At 35.8% G+C, this 22,091-nt stretch overlaps 1 protein-coding gene across 11 annotated transcripts in view; it reads right to left on the reverse strand.

Annotated features, from left to right (window-relative positions):
* Positions 1 to 22,091, reverse strand: part of LDLRAD4 (low density lipoprotein receptor class A domain containing 4) — a 565,990-nt gene that overhangs the window by 519,895 nt on the left and 24,004 nt on the right. Inside the window, exon 1 of one of the 11 annotated variants that reach the window (XM_074274460.1) lies at positions 7,716 to 10,931. The exons of the other annotated variants lie outside the window; for them this stretch is intronic. The gene's annotated coding sequence lies outside the window, so the exon portion shown is untranslated. Of the gene's footprint in view, positions 1 to 7,715; positions 10,932 to 22,091 lie in introns of those variants that run through there. 11 annotated transcript variants of the gene reach the window in all.

Raw genomic sequence — 22,091 nt, forward strand, 5'->3', positions numbered from 1 at the left:
GTCTCAGAAAGATCTGGGTTCAATCTCTGCCTGTATAGGCAATGTTGAGCTAGCCAAGGCATTTATCCTCTCATTGCCCCCAAGCAACTCTTTAATATCTAAATTGAGAGGAAGTGGGAAGTGCAGACCCAACCCTCATGGCATCAAAAGTCTAATAAAAAATCTATACACTTACCTAGTATATAAATGGTCATTAAATATCTGTTAACTGACCAATGTTCAAGTCATTTTTTAGTGACAAGTCCCACTTGGGAGGTGAGTCCATTTTTAGCTAAGTAAATTTAGGCAAGTCATTTAAACTCAGACTTCACAGAAAATGGGGGAATTATCAAAGTTGGTCTTTAAAATACATCCCTTTCAACCCAGACTTTGAGGGACTCTGGGAGAGTAAATGCCCAGTTTCAGAAGAGAATAGAGATCATGTCTTACATTGTTTGAATTTCTCCACAACTTCTAGCATAGTTCTAAGTGTTCAGTAATTGTTTGCTAACTGATTAGCTGAAATTCGGCATAGGTAGTAGATAAAAGGTGTGACCTTGGAGTTGGAAAGAATAAGCTTATATCACATAATCCCTCAGTGTACCAGGTAACTAACTCTTTAAAAGTGTAATATAATAGACAAGTTGCTGATCTCATAGGATCAGCAGATGGAGAGAAGGGATGGAGAGAATTTCCATTCTAAGATTTACCCCAAGACAGATAAAAGTCCAGACCATAAAAGGATGGGCTAAATCTAATTCCACCCCAGTTTCTGAAATGGCTATCTGACTCTTGCTTATATGTAATACTTCATAATAAGAATCAATTAATAGCCTGCCCACATAAGGTAGGACTATTCTCTGTTGAATACATTTGCACCAGTGCTTGAGTGATGGCCTTAATTATTAATTAAAATGAACAACTGAGGGAAAAAAAATTTACAACACAGTAGAGACCTATAGAAATGCACATCTCCACAGTGGAATATTAGATCTCTCCATAAACCTGGAAAATAAAATGAACAAGTCACAATGAAATATTAGATCTCCCCATAAACCTAGAGAATTTTGTTTTGGAAGTCTGGCTTTGGTGTACCTCTAACTGTGCTGTATATTTTGCAAAGAAAGACTTCTATATAAGCAGTTGGCTACAGGTTTGATTTGAGGGATGTCCTCAAAAGATATTCTTAAATTTTCTGTCACAGAACATAAATTAAGCAAAATGTTTAATTCTTCCCAATTAACAATTGTAGCTGAAGGAATCCCACACATTAAAATGTAAATACACCCCCAGTAAGGCTAACACATTAAGTTATTATCAGCTATTAACACCTTAGTGTAATTAACTTATTAGATTAGATAGATGGTCATCTAGTACAAGTTACCACAGTAAAGGAAATTGTGAAAGGGGTAGGAAGAGAGGAAATAGGTAGGGAAAAGATCTAGAAGGAATTCAAGGCCCAGGAAGTATGTTCAAATGAGGGAATCTGAGAGGCAACATGAGAATATTGGAAGCCTGGAAAAAGAATGCTGAAAAAAGAGAAAAAGACACAGAAACCAAAGCAAAGAGAGAATAATGATAAATTCCATTTATTGAACAATTTCGCTTAACATTCACCCTGCTTCAATAAGAATACTTCTGATTTGATAATTGTAGTAAAAATGTCCCCTTAAAAAGTCTGCCTAAACAGTGCAGCCATGACAATACATTTTTAAAGTGTTTTGCATACAGGCATTTAATAAATAAATTCATGAATTAATTAATAATGAATGAGTGAATGCTAGCCACATACTAGCTAAGGGACATATTAGCAATCTATCAGAATCGCTATAACTGAAGCAGTACCCCAGTCCTCCCTGGCAAGAAATAATATACAAAAGGGACAAGATCCAAAGAATGCCACTTAGAGAAAGACAGATGGATGGATGAGGGCCATAAGTGGGCTCCTTTTGGTTATAGGCAACAAGAGTCATAAGTTGCAATGTGAAGTAGCCCATTGTGGGATAGTCTGGTCTCATTCTATTAGGGAGGATGGTATGCCATGTTGGCATCCTACCTAAGAGACTAGAGCAACTAATCAAGGTTGTTATTCAGTAATTTCAGTCAGGTCTTACTATTCAAGAGGTTTTCTTGGCAAAGATACTAAAGTGGTTTGTCATTTCCTTCTCCAATTCATTTTATAGATGAGGAAACTGAGGTAAACAGAGCTAACTGATTTTCCCAGGATCCTATAGCTAGTGAGTGTCTGAAGCCAGATTTAATTCAGATTTCCCTGACTCCAAGTGCTCTATGCACTGTACAATCTAACTGCTTAATCAAGGGTATGGTGCTAATTTTTCCACACCATAACTGTAGATAATAATAGCATACCTCCAGTGCTGGGAGCACACAAAAATCCCTCCATAAGAATAACTAACCACTCAGTATTGGAGATGAAAACATGCATTCACTTATTCAAAAGGCATTCTAGGTGTCCAGGTGTCTAGGGAACTAAACTTGGGTCTCCACATTGAAATCAATTCAATGAAGTGCCTATTATGTACATTGGCTAAGGAAGGAAGTCAATTGAAATAAGAAATGGACCCTCTAGGAATCTACAATCTAGTAGATACAAAAACAAAGAGCAACAAAGAGTCCTGACTCTAACTCGTTTTTCTAAAGTATCTTAATGTTTATTAATGCTCATAGAAAACCCATTGAAAGTATTGGGATGCTAAATAAGGAGGAAATAAGAAATAAGGAATATGGCCTAGCAGTAGATAAGAAAGGGAGGTAGGAAAGGAGGATTTGACAATCTAATGAAGCCTGTGGACCTCTTTTCAGAATAATGTTTTAAAATCCATGAAATATAATACCTAAGAATACAAAAAAAATCCAATTATATTGAAATAAAAATGTCATTTTTCACAGGCCTCTTTTTTTCTGGTCCATGGACTACAGCTTAAGAAGTTTTGATCTAGATCTAGAAGGGAATTCAAAGATTATCTGATAAAACTCTCCCATTTGATAGATGAGGAAACTGAGGCCCAAGGAGGATAGGTGACTTTCTCATAGTCTGTCACAGAAGTACCAATAGTGGGATTTGAACACAAATTTTCAGATTCTAAATTCAGAACTCTTTCTACTGTACTGTGTTTCCTCCATAGTTCTTACCAATAAATGACTGACCATTTGGCAAGAGGAAAAGACCCAAATCACTCAACTAGATTTGTGATAAGGCAGGTCCTGACCAAAGCAAAATAATATATAATTAAACTTTATGAAAGAATATTGACAGCTTCAGAATAAGCACTGGCTCCCTAGATCATCATTCTCCTTTCCAACACAAATTAAGTACATTACAGATCCAAACCACAGTATTCAGTGATTAATTATGACAATCAGAAGTGGAAAGAGCTAAAAGCCAACATGTCAGATGCAACATGTCCCTGGCTCAATCCCAGCCTCTAGGCTGAATAAATGTCCCCTCTACAGACAATAACATTCTGTAGAGGTGCCTGTGATTCCCAGCTCTGTGACTTGTACTGGGTTGTGAGGAGCTAGACAAATGTATTATAAGAAATCATTCAATATTGAGTGCAGCTGTCTGCTAATACTAAGGACTAACAGGCCTGTTTTCATGTCAGTGACCACAGTTTACCACCATGTTAAGTTATACCATCACCTAGCATGACGCCACATGCAATTAGGGATCTGGAAAACGCTTTGTGATGAGTTTAAATGATACAAGCTCTCTGAATTTATCATTGTTCATGCACTTTAATTAACCACTAAAAATACAGGGACTCAACCTTCATGCCAATCTTTGTTCACACATTGAATCCATTTTTAACGACGCATTTTTAATTTGCTCTTGAGCATCTACTTATACATCTGTCAGTGCTTTCCTTGTAATTCTAGGCAATAACTGATTCTTTTTAGAAAAGGAGAACGTGCCTGACTAGGAATTTAGAAGGTCTCGAACTTCGATACAGGTTCTGCAATGAACTTGAAATCTAGAGAGCCCTGGCTTTAGAGGTATAATTAGAGAGCACCTGAGAGAATAGGGGGACCAGGTGAAATACCTTGAGAGCAATTAATGGTTCTGTCAGTGCACTAACAAAGCCTAGTATCTGGGGGATTTAAGGAACAGAATGGGTAATCACCAATTACAATCTTGTTGCCTCTAAAGTAATTTGGAGAGCCAAGTCTTGGTAGTTATTCAAGGTAAGGGAACACTTGCACGGTAAAAATTGCCTGAGAATTCTCCCTGAGATAGCCATGTTTTATTTTTCTTCCCTAGTACCCTACCAGTAGGAACAGTATCATATTTCTTATATTCCTTCCCCTCTTGTTTCAGGTACTGTTGTATTAGAACTTAATATTATCTCCACTGGTTGAAGATCAGTTTCCCTACAGAGACTGAGTCTGTGATGAGATTAACTGGGATAGCACATCAGCATTTCTGGTATTCCAGTTGTTCAAGATTCTCCCATTCCCCTGAAGATTTGTTTGAAAATCTTAGCTAGAATATTGGTATTTGATGTATCTGTTTCAATTTTTTTTCATCTTTGTATGCCCAGTACCTAACATAGTAATGAACACAGCAGACCCTGAAAAAGTGCTTGTTGGGCTGAACATTTGGACATGTCACAACTTTGGCAGTCTCCATTTTCTCACCTTTGAGGGAAATATTTTTTTTGTCAGTTCCACTTGGAGACATATTAAGAACTGTTGATTTATCAATCAGTCAATAGGCATTAATGTGAGGCATTGTGCTAAACATTGGGAATACAAAGAAAGGCAAAACAGAATTAGGAGACCAATTTATACTAACTATAACAACATTGTCAAACTACTCAACAACTCTGATCAATGCAGTGATTAATCATGATTCCAGGGGACTGATAATGATGAATGCTACCTACTTCCTAACACAGAGGTGAGGGATTGAATGTGCAAAATGAGATGCACATTTCTGAAGTTGGTCAATGTGTCTTTTTTTTTGTTGTTTGGTTTCATGTATTTATTATGAAGGTTTTGTTTTTTTCTTTTTCCCTCCTGAAAAGGGAGCCAGAATGGGGCCATGGGTTGGAAGAAAAAACAAATTCTTATAATTGAAAAAAATTTAAATCAAATTTCAAAATAAAATAATACAAAAATGTGGTTCCTACCCACAGGGACCTTATATTCTAATGGGAAAAAGAACAAATAAATAATCAGATACAAAGAAAACAGAGTAAATAAAAGATAATCTCAGAAGAAAGGCACTGAGGGAGAGGGATTAAAAAGTGAAAAACCTCTTATAGAATGTGGAATTTGAAAAAAGTCTTGAAGGAGATCTAAGAAGACAAAAGACAGATATGAAATGAGGAAGAAGAGCTTTCCAGGCATGAGGTACAGTCAGTGAAAAATTGATGCTTGATGCAGTGGGTAATAGGGAATCATTAGAGTTTGTTGAGTGGGAGTAGGGGGATGGTAATTGAATATAAGGTGGAATGAAATGGGGAAAAACTTGAGGAAGGGAACATTTGGAAGCCCATTACAATAGTCCAGAGTCAAATGAGGAGGCCCTGTACTAGGCTGGTATTTGTGAGTGGAAGGAAGAGAAGGTATATAAAAGACATTTTTTAAAAATAGACAGGATAACAACAGATTGGTTATGTGGGGTGAGTGAAGTGACATCAAGGCTAGAGTCCTGGTTGACTAAGAAAATAGTGTTTTAATAGTTAATAGGAAAGTTGGGAGGAGAGGCTAATTTGAATCAGGAGGAAGATAAATTCTTACTTCACATCTTGAATTCAAAATGCCCACCAAGGAAGGGAATAAGGTGACTCTGTGCCAAGCAGTGTGCCCAAATTATCTCATTTGATCCCCACAACAATCCTGGGATTTAAAGGCCATTATCATTTCCATTTTACAGATAAGGAAACTGAGTCTAACAGTGGTTAAATGACAGAACTAGAAATGTCTGAGACTGTATTTGAACTCATCTTCCTGACTCTGGGCCCTTAGCCCTCCCAACACCCCTGAGGAGCAGGGTCTCCTCCATCTCCCTCTCCATCACCACCAACTGCCATGGACCCACAAAGAAGACTAAGAGTCCAAGAGCAGTAACTCCCACTCTGGGCCACCTTCAGAAAAATAATCTTTGCTTAATTATTTCTGATTCTGTGACCCCTTTTGGAATCAGAAAGTTTCCTTTGTCAAAGAAATTGGAATGATTTTCTATTTCCTTCTCCAGATCACTTTATAGATGAGGAAACTAAAGCAAATAGGAGTTAAGGGACTTGCCCAGAGTCACATAGCTATTAAGTATCTGGAGGCCAGATTTGAATTTAGGTTTTCCTGAACTCAGGCCCACCAGTTAGTTAAAGCTCTATCCATTGTGGCCTCTAGCTGCTTTGAATCCTTTCACAGATAAGACCAGAGCTGCTGGAGTCCCCATCTTCTAAGCAGCCAGAAAAAAAATGTTCTTATCATCAAAATCCTTGGTACACAAATGGTTCAGCGTTGGAAATGGAAGAACCATCTCCCTCACAAGTGTACCTTAAGGGCTGCTTGGAAAGTTATTTGTAGCTGGTGTAAATTGCCTCTCACTATTGGAGCTCACTGAAAGTAAAAGTTGTTTTATTTTTCTCTTTGTATCCCCAATGCTTAACATCGTGACTTCCACAATATAAGTGTTTGGCAGATGCTTTCTTCTGTATTCATTCATTCATTTCATTTACTCCTTCATTTCATTTAATCCTCACAACCCTATAAGATACATCACATTATAAGTTTTAATTTAGTTTTCTTATAAACAAAAATCCAGGGAGATAAAATGATCTGCCCAAGGTTCTACAATTAGTAGATGATTTAGATAACACTCAAAGTTGAATATCAAACCACTGTTTCTGGTATAAACTGAAAGAATTCATGAAGTTAGAATAATAAAAGTGAAGTGTGTTGGTAAATATTTAACAATTAACTTTCCAAAAACTGCAAGGCATATTTTGAAGTTTAATCTGCATTATTTCTCTATCACTTTCTTAGCTCTAGCCAATTCATAAAATTATAATCCAACCCCAGATTTATAGAATTTAGTGATTTCCAGGATGTTAAATATTCACCCTGAAAATTTAACAATTAGTTTGAGCAGGCTCCAATATACATCTGCAAATAGATGGAGATTCCTAAGGACCTCTGGAACCTCAGTGAATAATGCCTTTTTCCCCCAAGATATCATTTGAAACTCTTAAGAAAGATCTATTGGGTTGGAATTTAAACTTTTGGAGGCCATGCAATCCATCCCCATTTGTAGCATATGGAGGTCAGCTTAGATGATCTTTAAGACTCATTCAAATTCTTAAATTCTATAATTTTGAATGAGTACTTTTTTACATACCATTTGTTTGTTTGTTTTCGAGGCAACTGGGGTTATGTGATTTGCCTAGGTCACACAGCTAGCAAGTGTCTGAGGCTGAATTTGAATTCAGGTCTTTCTGACTTCAGGGCTGATGCTCTATCCACTGCATCAACTAGCTGCCCTAAGTGAGTACTTTTTAAAGGAAAATTCCACAGAGATGCAAAAGGAATATTTACCTGCTTATTACAGCTTAGGCAAGAGAATTCTTAATGTGCCTATTCTTTGCTGCAAAAGTAGCTCTTTTGAGTGATTATAAATCTCATTTAGGAACTTCTGCAGCGTGTTGCCCCTCCCCTTCAAGGCATTAGCATGTCTTCCACTAACAGGAGCATCCTTAAGACCTTACCATTTGTAAGGAATCTTTCTTCAACTGAACCTCTGTCTATACATCCTCCATGACAAAGCAAAAATCGTTGACAAGATTTCTTCTTTCTGCTTTCACTGAATATAAAAAATCAGAGAGCAATCAAATGAAATTACCTCTTTTATTGCATCTTTCAAGAAGTATTAGATGATTTTTTACAGCTATCCCGGAAAATATCATTTGGAAGAAAACCATTAAGTAGGTATTTTGCTTTGCTAAATCAAATGCTTTTTTGTGTCAAGAAAAAATAAATACAATGAGATCTTGTATCCATTATACTTTTCAGTCAACTGTGTAATTGTAAAGATGTGTTTTCTGTAAAATATTGTTTGTTTGACTTTCCTTTTCCCTTCTCAAGTTTTCATCAAGTACACCCTCAATACACATATATAGATTATTTTCATTTAAAAAAAAACTCTCTAGATATGGTATGGTAGGTCAGAAAGGATACAACTATGGGAACATTAAACACAAATAAAAGATGAATTAGCAAACCGTGTCCATTTATCTCCCAAGGATATGACTGGAATAACTACCCAGAGTGTAAGCTTTCCTTAAGCCACCACATGGCACGATAAAGTAGCAATACCACTTTAATGGTTTCTTGTAGTCAATCTTGAATGAACAAGAAGAAAAAAAAACACTTGGCCCCACTCTCTCTTCTTCTCTCCCTCCTTTCCTAATTCCTTGGCCCAGTTCTACCTCAACTCATTTAGTCAAGGGTTAAATATGTCCCCCAAAATATTATTGTGCTATAGTTTTTGTTTTTTTTTGTTTTTCAAAATTGGCTCAGGCATATTCCCATTAAGATTTTTATTTCTTTCCCAATCTCAAATTACCCAAAGGAATACACACTTGCATTATAACTTAAAATGCATTTACTGAATAGAATTGAAAACTAAAGACAAAACATTAAACTCCAATGCTACCATGCCAGTAAAAGTCTTGAAATCTCCACTTCCTTCCTCTGAATCTTTAGTCAGGTATTCCCAGGTGGACCCAAATGACCTTTCAGTAAAGCACTTTCCAAATTTCCTTTCAAAGTCTCTCAGGGAAAAAAGGAAGAATCATTCTCACTAACATCCACTCTTACTTCTAGTGCTTCGGTAAGCAAATCATCAGAGGATTCAAGGTTAGGCGATATCTCTATCTTCTCCCAGGGCCAGCTGCTCATTATTATCCTTCATCCCACCAAGTTCCTGCTCAATGTGCTGCTTCAGTCTTTTCTTACTACACCTTTCATTGTATTATAGCCTCACCAGCAGAGCAAAAACTGCCAGTTGCTACTCAAGAATGCCCAGATGAGGAAGATCCTCTACTTAACAGCCAGGTGTACCTCCAACACAAACCATGGTGCAGACTCACTGATCTCACTTTATCCCTCTCTGGCATATAAGGATGCTTACCATTATTTGTGACCATATTTGTTTCAACCAGTACCACTTAGTCTACTGAATTTCTACTTTTCTACCAGAATATCAAGGTAGACTGCAGGAAATAGAATCTAAGCTATTTCAAAATATGGGTTACAATTACATTCTCTCTTCCCCTTTTCTGATAATAATGTCCAAAATTTGTTTCAAGACTTTGGCACCTCCCCTTCCTACTATTGTGTCAATCTCTATAAGAGGGATTATAAACCTTTTTTATGGCATGGTCCCCTTTGTCAGTCTGGCAAAGTCTATGGACCCCTTCTCAGAATAATGTTTTTAAATGCACAAAATATACAAAAATAGTGTTAGAAAAATAGGGTGGGTTTTTTTAAGTTCAAAGATTCCAGGTAAAGAATCCCTGACCTATAGAGTTTAGAGTAGGGTCTACCAGTGTTGAGTGTGTGTGTGTGTGTGTGTGTGTGTGTGTGTGTGTGTGTGTGTGTCTATAAGAAAAAGACAATTTTCCAGAGGCCAATCTTTCCTCTACCACCTAAAAAAATTCTAAATGAAGCATAATTTTCTCTTGAATCAATAGTAATTTATTCCTTCAAAAAACACAGAATAAGCAGAATGGAATAAAAGTAAGAACATTTTTAAAAGAAAAGGATCTCTAAAAATGAAAAAAAAGAAAAGAAAAAAAAAGAAAAGTTGAACACCCCAAGGTTACACTCAATGTCCTGTGACTGGCTGGCTCACCAGACAGAAAACCAAAGTATTTGCTTATGGATAGTAATGCTTAATCTGCTGCTCTTTTTCAAGCAAAATCCACAAAACACAAGAGCCATAATAGATACAAGAAGAAAAATGGTTATGAGAGGGAACCAATCAGCAGCCAGGAGAAGCTATGACAGAGGTTATTAGGGAAGAGCAGAAAACAGAAACTCTAAACACAGACAAAAGGAACCAAAGATGAAGAAAAACAATAATAAATATCTCTGACGTCTTCAGGAAGAAACTAATAGTCACTTTGTAACCTATAACCTAGGAACCTCCATTATAGTTGGTGCTGAGGGAGAGATAGCTAAAGAAAAAGCCACATGTGATTCAATATTTTCGAAGGGCATAAGTGTCCTAAGAGGAAGGAAAACCAATCAGTATACTTCAACTATCAAGGCTGAAGTAGACAGTGTGAGAATATAAAGTGGTAAGCTATCATTCAACCCAACTTCCCACATCATCTCCACAGGCTTTAGCATCTACAAGTATAGCTATAATATAATGCAGCATTTTAAGAAAGTATAATTTAAGGAAGTATATAACTGAAAATAAGATGAAGTCACAGAAAAAGTGCAAAGCCCCAGCTTCTCCAAATGCTTCTGTTTACAGCTGACATTGGACTAACAGTGTAAAGCAACAGAGTGCTTGCTACAATGCTTCCACAAAAGAATTGGAATTGTACATGGCCCAAGGGCAATAGAAAGGTGTTCGGTGGATATTATAATGTTGGCAGCAACATATTACTAGAAATATCTCTGTATACCAGAAATAGCATAAAAGACATTATCAAGGACGTGAACAACTAGAAAAGAGGTGACCCAGCAAGAATAAGGGGAATCAACAATAAGGAGCCTGAGTTACTGAGAAATAATGGAGCCTGAGACAGGGCTAACGGATTCTTGGTGAAGCCTCAATGGCAATATACTGAGAAGACAAGAATAAGAATGGCACAAGTTTATAAGACATGGAAGGGTCACTATCTATTCCCACCAAAAGTATGCATTCTGGAGTTCACAGATACATCTAAAGTATCTTAAGAAGTACATATACATACATATATATATATATGTATATATATATATATATATATATTCTTAAAAGATTTTCATCAAAACTTAGCGTGAAAAGATCCAAATAAAAACTATCAGCTGCCCAAAAGACTAACTGGAAAAAAAGACTCTTTTTGAAATAACAGATATTTTATTACTTCTCCAAGGTGAGTTCATGTCACATCTAATCTCTCTTAAAGGGATTCCTAGCTTGCTATGAAATAATTTTATTTATTGGAATGTCAAAACATGTTAGTTCAGAGTGATGAGGTATTTTTGAGAAGACTTGAAAAGGGCCACAAAGGTTAATTTTTCCAACCCAAGCCTCACTAGAAATCCTTCAACAATATCACAAAAAGTGATCATCTAACTTCTTCTAGAAGACCTCCAGTGACTGAAGACTGACATCTTTCCAAGGCAGCCTATTCCGCTTTAGGCAGCTCAAACTGAAAACTATTTTACTCCTATAGTCTCTCATTCTATAGGTTAAATAGTCACCAAACAGCTTTTAAGGCAGGGAGAGCAATGCCAGTCATGGATTAGAACCCTAGTCAACAGATTGTGTATCCAATAGTACCTACTACAAACATAAGCATCACATTTCCATGAATCAAGTCAAGGTTGACATCGAAAGAAAAACAAAAGTAGCCACTTTTTCAGTGTGTAGCACCATGCTGGTATTCTAGTAACAAAGCTGATACAATTGGAGATCCATAGGATACACTTTTTATGCCATTGTGTCCAATGCCCTCACCCAATTACCCTCCCCTAGACAAGCTCTAGTCTATAACACTCCAAAAATATGTAGCCCAGAACTGAAGAGAGAATTTCACATATGGCTTGCCAGGGTAGAGAGCAAAGAAACTATTTCTCATAATTCTGTCATCATGACTGTATTGTATTTCTTTTAAAGCATTAGCTGTTTTGGCTACCAGCTAAAAGTGCTGATTCATTTTGAGGATGCCATTAATGAACTAAAGAGGAAATCACTGAGAGAAATCACTACTTATGTGCATAGATATGGTGATATCTTATCTTATTCTGATTTTTTTTAATAAGCAGTATGTTAAGTTCAAAAGGTATATACCATGCATTGGCATATTGCATACCTAGTATATTCAGGGTATATATGTTAATATATCCTGAGGGAGATGAAAAGATAATTAAGACATGATCTCTGCCCGCAAGAAGTTTACAATCTAGTAAAGAGAAATAATATATTTTCATTTTATAGTTAGGAACATGCTAGACACATACTAAGTGCTCAGCAAAACAAATGAAAACCAGTAAGAAAGGAAAACAGTTTGTCCATACTAGTCCCAATTCCTAGGGGAAAGAGCAAGGGGTCAGACAGCAATCTTTCATTAGCATAATGAGCTACTTGAGCCGGTATCTAAGAAGCCTTAACACACAATCTGTCCTTCACTAACTGAATTTTCAAATCCAGTGGGAGATCTAGCAGAGCTGAGCCTGCAAGCTCACCAACACGACTCTTCAAGGAAGATAAGCATCAAGATCAGGAATGTTTAACCTCTTCTTTGACACAGACTCCCATGGCAGGCTAGTCAAAATGTACTGCCCCTTCTCAGAATGTTTGCAAATGCATAAAATAAAATTTTTAGGATTACAAAAAAAATCAATTATGCTGAAATACAATTATCAAAAAAATTCAATAAAAAGTTCAAAAACCCATGTTAAGAATCCCTCATCTAGAGATTTCTCTACCAAAGACTACCAAAGACAGTTCAAAATATCACCCAAATATCTCCTTTTAAAGAAACCAAGTAGTTTTTTTTTTTTTCAGTATTGAGGAAATCACTTATTAAATGTGACTTTTCTCCATTTTCACTAGCTCTCATTACAGAAATGAATTTCTGAATGAGTCTTTTAAAACATTATGCCAAGTGGATGGTTGAGTAAATGTGCTTCGTCACTCAAGGACCTCATCCTTACAACTTGGTTATCTTGGTTATATGTGTATGAAAACCCTTCCTCAGCTAAAACCTTCCTCAGGTGCCCCCAAATACCTTTTGAGATTGTGAGGGCAATGCCAGTCATGGATTAGAATGCGGGCCAACAGATCCACCATTGTGTACCCAGCAGTACCCACTGCAAACATAAACATCACATTTCCAGGAACCAGGTCAAGGTTGACATTGGGGAAAAAAGCAACACTAGCTGCCTTTTCAGTATGTAGCATCCTGCTTGCATTCTAGTAGCACGTCTGATGCAACCTGAGACCCACAAGAAACACTTCACGAGCTAAACTACCTCACCATGAGGCACCACAACTTGGAAAACAGCCAACCCCCAGATTTAGCTTTTCTGCTTCTCTTAGGGCCACCAAGGAGACTGATTGCATCTCCTCACAACTCCACGCTATTTTCAGTCCAATCTTTAAAAAAAAAAAAAATGGAGAGAAAAGGGTTCTAAAAGAAAGCCTAGTCTTTTATAAAACCATTTAAAGTCTATCTGCTTGAATGGGTGGTTGAAACCCCTTCTGGATAACCCCACTTTCATTTGCTTTTAGACAGTAGAATCATTAATACCTGTAATTCATCCTAACTAATAAAAATTCATACTAGTTAATTTGCTGACTAATTAGAATTTAAAAGGGTACCATTCCTATTCAGGCAACCTCATTTAAGAGCTATTGAAATCCTTATACAAGACGTAGGTGAAAAGGGAGAACTGAGTCTGTTTAAACTTCTAAGTGGTCCTTTCAATACCTTTTGTTCCTTCAAATCCCTTAAAACTCAGTAGGCTAATCTCATTGGATTAGTTGCATTAACATTTCTGGTATCCTCTCCCCTTCCTCCATGCCCCCCACCAGCAACCTCAGTCTAGAGAGCGCTAATATGCTATCAAATCCTCTGCTCCAAGCATCACCCTTTATGCTACAACTGTGTTCAGAATACCTGACACACTGCAACTAAGAATGACAGCTTTGCCAGGACCCTGGTTAGGGGTAGGAAAGGGCGGAGGGGTGAATTAATTTAAGATAACATTCACTCAGTTCTCGTTTCTCTCTCTCTCTCTCTCTCTCTCCCCCCTTCCTCCCTCTGTCAACCAAATCAGAACACAGCTTAAAAATATATTCTAACTTCCAGCTCTAAAATTCTAATACATATGTATATATGTAAGTTACATACATGCATACATATACTAAGCTTTTTTCTTTTCTTCAACAACATAATTTGGATTAGAATTACCATGATTTGATATATACGAAGAGGATAGTGCCTTGGAAGGTACATGGGACTAGGAGTGAGATCAAAGTTCTAGTTCTGACTCTGAAACTAACTAGTCTTGGGACCCTGAATAAGATCCCAATCTAGTTAAAAAAAAAAAAAAAAGCTGATACAATTGGAGACCCATAGGATATACTTTTTATGCCACTGTGTCCAATGCCCTCACCAATTGCCCTCCCCTAGACAAGCTCTAGATTGTCCATAACACTCCAAAAATATGTAGCCATCAATAAATGGTGTATAATTAGGTGTAATATGTCTATATAATACATATATAACTCATATAGACATGTTATACATAATATATAAGAAACATGCACATAGATATTATATACATATGTATATCATATATACTCTAATATATTATACACATATGTAACATAAAAGCATATAATATAATACATATGTGTATATAATTTTTCAGTTCTAAATTTCCTCATGTAGAAATTGAAGTGGTTGAACCAAATTAATTCTAAGGTTCCTTCCAGTTGTCATTGTATTAAGACTAAAGATAAGATTAAAAAGTCTTCTTTGCATGGAAATCAATGATATTAGTAGAGATTTTAGTTTCATCAAGTCTCCAAGAATCCTTGGGAATCATTAAAAAAAAAAAAACTAAATAAAAAGACAATTTCAAAATCTTTCTGGTTTAACATAAAGCTGACCAACAAAAGAAATTTTTGGATATCAGCCAAAACACTGGCCCGGTAATTTTGAATAAAATTTTGCTTACTTGTTTTCTTGCTCTTCTGTGTGTATCTCAGTTTCTCTCTGTCTCTTTGTTTCTCCTTCTGTCTCTCTCTCCCTTCTTTTTTTCCACTTAACCCTCTTCCTACCTAGCTCCTTCTTGGTTCTATTTAGGACTAAAAAGTTCATACCTAATTCAGGTATTCATGAATATATAAATATATATACATATATATATTTAATATTCTTTTGCATCATTTTCCTAACCTGAAAAACAAGAATAAAAGAATATTGGGTTTGACAATGCTTAGATAGTAAAGTGACTTGCTATCATCTATGTCTATGAAATATTTTGAAGTTATCCTTAAAATCTATGGCCAACATTATACTACCATATTTTTTAGATGGTCTTTTAAGTAGGCTGTTAATATTTGAGAGGAAAAGGATGTCAAGAGCACTACAATACTTTATTCTTCAGTGACACATAGAAGTATCAAAATTTTGAAGTGAGAATGATAATAACAAATAGATAGATAGTTTGAATTTGTGATTTCATCAGTGTAGGAAAATCCCAGTATAGAAATTACCTCCACAGATGCAGATTGACAACTTGCTCTAGTCTTAGAACTTTTTGCTTATTTAGAGATTATGATTTGTCCCATGATTACTCAGCTGGTATATGTCAAACAGGACTTAAGTTCAGATGAATATACATACATTATATGCACATATGTATTATATTATATTCTTGTATGTTACATATGTGTATAATATATTAGAGTATATATGATATACATATGTATATAATATCTATGTGCATGTTTCTTATATGTTATGTATAACATATTCTATATAAGTTATATATGTATTATATACACATATTACACCTAATATACATATATATATATATAATGTGTATCATGTATTTGTATATATCATATGTGTGTGATATATGTGGGCAATGTATTATATTGTGCATGTAATATATATGTATAGTTTTTTAAAGCGCTTTCCCTAAAAACAATCCTGAGAAAAATGTAGTGCCAAACTATCATTATCCTCACTGTACAGGTAAGAATAAAACATTTCAAACAAGAGATATATTAAGTAATGGAAAAAGGACTCAAAGATCTTCTGATTCCAAGTTCTGTGTCCAACTCATGACACTACAAGGATGTCCTAGAAAGAACTCTGAAGAGCTCTATTCCAAACTTTTCCCTTTATTTTACAGATGAAGACCCTTAGTCTCAGAAAAGTCAAGTGATTTTATTTAAAAGTCACACAAATATTTGTGAAGTACCTACTATGTGTAAAGCATTGTGTTAGAAACTTGAGACACACATGTGGGGGATATGAGAGACCCTTACTCAAAATGACTACTCAGAGATCACTCAAAGTAGAAAGCAGAAAAATTGTTTATTATAGCATCTCATGAGAGGGGGCCAGTCCAGCTTCTAGATAATGGAAGTGAAAGTATTCACAGAAGGAGGGCCAAAGAATGAGTGAATATACACAGCTTTTATAGATTTTGTTACAAGAGATTATATCACAAGTAAGAGAGCATTGTAGGGGGGGCATCTAATTGGTTGTTGTTATCTGGAGATATTGGAATGGAAGGTTTCTGGCTTAGGCCTTCAGGCTTTAGATAATCAAGCTAACAGTAGTCAAGCTAATAGTCTAAATATCGATGAATGTCAAACACTAATAAATGTCATCAATTTAGGTTAAATAAATATGCCTGTAACTAACTAAGGTTTAAGTGAATATAGTCCTGCACATATTGTACTTATGCAGGTCATAGGGAAATACAGGAATAATGAAAATAAAGAAAAAGAATTCACACATTACTGTAAGTTCTTCATCTCTCCATTCCACATACACACACAAAAATGAAATAGTACCTGCCCTCAAAAAGCTTACTAGAATCCTGGCTTCCTAGCTACTAATCCATATCTCTTTCCAGTGGATTGGAAACTACTCCATTGGTTCAGGCCAATAGTTAGATGTTTAACTCTCCCATTAGAACATAAGTCAAAATGGCACCCATTTACCCTCAGATAGAAGACTGGATAGTCATCTATTTTTAAGGTATTTCTTTATATTAGGCATATAAAGGTGAGGTTGTCACAGTGGTTGCACTCTTTCATGACAAACCTCTTAAAGGAAAGGAGGGGTAGCAAAAGCTGGTGTCTAATATGGCACACTCCCTTTGGCTCCTACCAGGGATCAACAGACCTCTGCTTTGATCAGTTCATGAAATGAGTTTCTGAAAATGGTGACCAGCTTTGGACAAACTGGAACTAAGAAAAATTCAATAATCATTATGGTCCTAAAGGCAATCTTAAGTGGTAACCATTGATACCAATGTAGAGAGCCAAAAATGTTTGTTTAAATCAATGTTTATTTTGTTTTATTCTTTGTTAAAAGTATAATAAACTAAAACAGATATAATCTATAACTTCAAGCTGTTTTTATCCATTGTCTGCTTGTTCCCTTAATACAAAAAAGATAAGAAATTTTTTATATTATACTTGCCTGATATTTTGGAGGCAAGTAACTAAAGTGAAGAACACAATAGAGAAGTAGGGAGGAAAGGGGGAAAATATCCAAAAATTATTGTCAGATTAAAAAAACAAAACGAAGGGCACTAACAAAATATCTGAAAAATAAAAAAAGAAATCCTATGATTTCATATCAGTAAACAAATGTCATTCATTAAATACTTATTATGTTCCTACAGTGTGCAGGGTACTATACTAGGCAGTGGAGATTCAGAAATATATAAAACTGAAAATTAAGTCTTTCTCTTAAAGAACCTACAATTAATTAGAGATGGAACACACTTATTTAAGTGACTAGGAAAATGAAATGAGTGAAAAGGAAAAATCCAAGCAAAATTCTATCATAAATTAGAACGATGAGAGATCACCATCATTAGTAAGGAGAGAAGAGTCATGCCAGGAAAAGCCTCAGAAAAGAGCTGAAATGTAAGTTAGACTCCAAATGACCATATTTTAACAGAAAGAAAGAGTCCAAAGCTTTATGATTGGGTCAGAACATGCCAAAATATATTAGGAAATTATCTCAATAAAGAAGAGGTAAAATTCCACTAATGTAATCTAATTGCTGTATTCCTCCCAGCTATTTGGATCATTCTCCCTCCCACTCATATGTAATGTCAATTTTAATAAGTGCATGGTTTTCTATATCCCCATAGATTTAAAGTCCAAATACCAGAATCCAAATAGATAAATATGGTATCAAGGAAAACACACAATTAGATGTTTGGAAACTGAGTCACATTTCCAAGCGATGTTCAAAAACCACTTTTTTTCTTATATACAGAGAAAAAATGATTACTATTCTATCCCTGCCTGAGATCTTTGGGAACTTGACAACAACAACAAAAAAATTTAAGATCATTATGATTAAAATATTTGCTGAGGAAAAAAATATAGATCAGCTACACATTACTTGATTTTTGGATTCAGTCCTATGATTTCATCAGTGTAAAAAATTCTGGGGTGTAGACTAACTTTTGACAATTATATGGACACTGACAGATTAAGTGATTTGCCCATGATCAAACATTAGTATGTCTAAGAGACAAGATTGAAACTAGGTCTTTTTGACTCCAAAAACAGATCTCTCTTCACTCTTCCAAAGATGTCTTTGTCCATTTTGATCCAAAATAAAGGTAGCAACAAATCAGACCATAACTTGTTTTATCCAGCAGTTTGATATTGTTTTGGGTTTCTTGGGATACAGGGTAGGAAGGGTGATAGATAGGAAATAATTTAGCCTTATAACAGCTATTCTGCATTGAAAAAAATTGAAGCAAAAATTCAGTAGATGTCCAAAATTTGGGGAAATTAGAATAAATGTTTCATCCATTCATACATTTTCAATTCAACCTTTACAGTTTCATCTTACAATTAGTTCCTTCATTTGATATCAAACATATATACACAACTACAGAAACATATAAATCCAAAAGTCATCCCCAGTATATGTGGTCAAAGGATATGATCAGTCAATAAACATTTGCTAAACATGTACTATGCTCCAGGCACTTAGCTAAGAGCTGTTAATACAAAGAAAAGCAAAAGTCAAAGAGCTCAATCTAACTAGGAAGATAAGGAGCAAACGAATTTGCAGATAAGATACATACAGAACAAATTGGAGACACAAACTATTCACACATGTATTTAAGGATGCTTCATATCACTAATAATAAGAAAAAAGCAGATCAAAATAACTGGGATTTTGCTTCTCTTGCAGCAAACCGACAATGGTAATAGACATAATTGATATTAGGAATTATAGGACAGGCACACTAATGCATTTTTGGTAGAACTGAGATTTAATATAACCATTTTGGAAAGCAGTTTAGAATTTTGTAATTAAAGAAGCTAAAATGCCCATACCCTTTACCCCAGAGATTTTTCTGCTAGATATAAGCCCTAAGGAAATAATAGATAAAAGTGTGCTTATAAGAAACTGGAGCATATCATGTTTCACTTTTGCTGATGATGTTATTCAGGTAACTAATCTGTTGTGGCCATGCCATTTTGACTAAGGTGTTAACCAGGGATTTGACTTCCCCATACTCTGGGTTTCTTGTCTATCTCAGGGTAATCCTTGGCCTGTTTGACCTGTAGCACCTGCCACCTGATCCCCACACTATCATCAAGCTCTGAATCCTAGTTTCCCAACCCCAATCTGTCCTATCTTGACATGGCTCAAGTTTCAGCATAAAACAGCATAACTAAGCCTTGCCCATCTTTTAAGACCCAATTCATCCTTCACAAAGCCTTCCTGAATAGAATCAGTCAACACTGAGCTTTCCCTTCCTGACTGCCCATAGCTTGTATTATCTGTACTTTGATACAAGAGAATGAGATGAGTGCAAAGAAGAAATCCAGAAATCATAAACTTGAAAAGTGACAGATCACCTTCATTTGGGGGGAAAAGGGAGACCAACCTGGGAAGACCTCACAGAGGACACAGAACCTGAGTTGAACATCGAATGGAGCTATTTGAACAGATCTAGACAAATAAGGAATCAAAAGCCTTATTCTAGCTTAGCAGATGGGATCATAATATGCCAGGAAATGCTAGGGAACAATCCGGAATAGGTAAAATTCTATTGCCAAAAAATGATTACCCTGATAACTCTTCGGGCCATTCTCCTCTGCCCCTCCCTTTTAATTTTGGTAAGCATTAGGTTTTCCTTATTTCTACTTCTCTTTTTCCAGCTTCCCACCTTGGGAAAAGCTCTACTCTGAGATCTAAGATCCCTCACTGGAACATCTGATATTCCTTACCCAAACCATGATTTGATATGGGGGCGGGGGGAAGAGGGAAGTTAAACACCTTTCATTTCGTTTCCCTTCTGACTGGTATGACCATCCCAATTTCTCTTCCTCACTAGCCACTTTGCCCTCACACAGGTACCCTGACTGCCTATCCTTTCCCTTCCAAGTCCCCTTTATATAGTGTCTTCCCATATTAGAATAAAAGCTCTCTGAGGGGTGGAACTATCCTAGGTAATTGTATTTCTACCCTGAGATCTTAGCATAGCACCATGTATATCATAGGTGCTTAATAAATGTTTATTTATTTCTGTCTTTATACTATATGTTAGCATTTTATTAGGAGCTAGGCGGCACAGTGAATAGAGTGCCAGGGCCTGAAGACAGAAAGATCATCTTACTGAGCTCAAATCAGACCTCAGACACTTATTAGCAGTATAACCCTACACAAGTCACTTCACACTACTTGCCTGGATTTCTTAGCTATAAAATTAGGTGGAGAAGGAAAGGGCAAACCACTCCAGTATCTTTGCCAAGAAAACTCCCAAGTGGGATCATAAAGAACCAGACATGACTGAACAACATTTTTTTTAATTTTAGCATCTCATTATACATATTGTACTGTGTTATTCTTTATTTGTTGCTTTTATTTATTTAAATCTTATCTTTTTTTATTTGCAACTTTATGGCAGAGATTTTATCACTCAGAGAAACTACAGGAGAAGCAGATAAATAGCTGAAACTCAATAGCTACCCAGGTTAAGTTCAATTCAATTCTGTGTTAGAACATGAACAACTTACTTCAAGCAAATGCCTGGGGGATTCTGGACAATTCTGCTGCTAAATTGACTCATACTAGATCAGATTAGCACATCTATCCAAGAAAAGCCATTTTTTTGGGTTCAGTCCTGAAACTAAACAGATCCCTATAGGGCCTCTCAAAATGAATAATCCCAAGTCTAGGTCCTTCCTGATAGTATTCAGGGGTAGGGATGAGGAGGTCATCTTGAACCAAAATTGCAATAGGTTTTAGAATTGGGATTGCTTAAATTCATTAAGTCACAAGTCACTGTCATTGTTATCCTAAAAGTAAATTCCCCAGGAATTTTTATTCTCCATACAAAATTGTATTAAGAGTCTACATTTTCTTAGTTTGAAACTAATTAGGTAGGTGCCTAGAGGGCTACACCATGACATTCCCTCTTCCATTCGTCACCACCTCTTCCAATCTCAATTTCTATATTAACACTACCCCAAAAATACCCCCCCGTAATAGCTCTTTAAAAACTTACTTTAAAAAACCACTACCCTGTAACAGCTCTTAAAATTTTTAAGAAGAAAATAGGATTTGCCCTTTAACAGTTTAGACTATTTTAAGAATGTATTTTGGTGGTAAACAATCCCTTTCCCCCTCCTAGCTAATACTTAATTTCTAATATTTTATAACAAAAAAATCCATTCATAGTCTTTGAACACACTTTTAAGATTAATATTTACTCTCCACATGGGAGAGAGGCTTTGCTAGGTCAATACTCTACAAATAAAAATAAAAGCAGAAGATGCTTAATACTGACTTTATAGAGTCACCCTCTCTTCCCAATAAAAGGTAAATTCATTGAAAATAGGTACAATCTTACAATTTTTTTTCATAGCCTGTGCCTAGAAAAGTGCTTGAAACACAGTATGAACTTAATAAATACTTATGAATTAGAATCAGAAGACCTGGGTTTAAATGTGAGTTCTTCATCTGTGTCACTAACAATGGGTGTCCCCTAAGCTTCTTCTCTTCAGTTTATACTATCTCCATTGGTGATCTCATTGGCTTACAAGAGTCCAGTGAACAATTCTATGTATATGATTCCTGGAATTACATATCCTGAAGTTATCTATCTCCTGAAATGTTTGT

The sequence above is a fragment of the Sminthopsis crassicaudata genome, chromosome 1 (genome assembly GCF_048593235.1).
Source record: "Sminthopsis crassicaudata isolate SCR6 chromosome 1, ASM4859323v1, whole genome shotgun sequence".
NCBI classification, from domain to species: domain Eukaryota; kingdom Metazoa; phylum Chordata; class Mammalia; order Dasyuromorphia; family Dasyuridae; genus Sminthopsis; species Sminthopsis crassicaudata.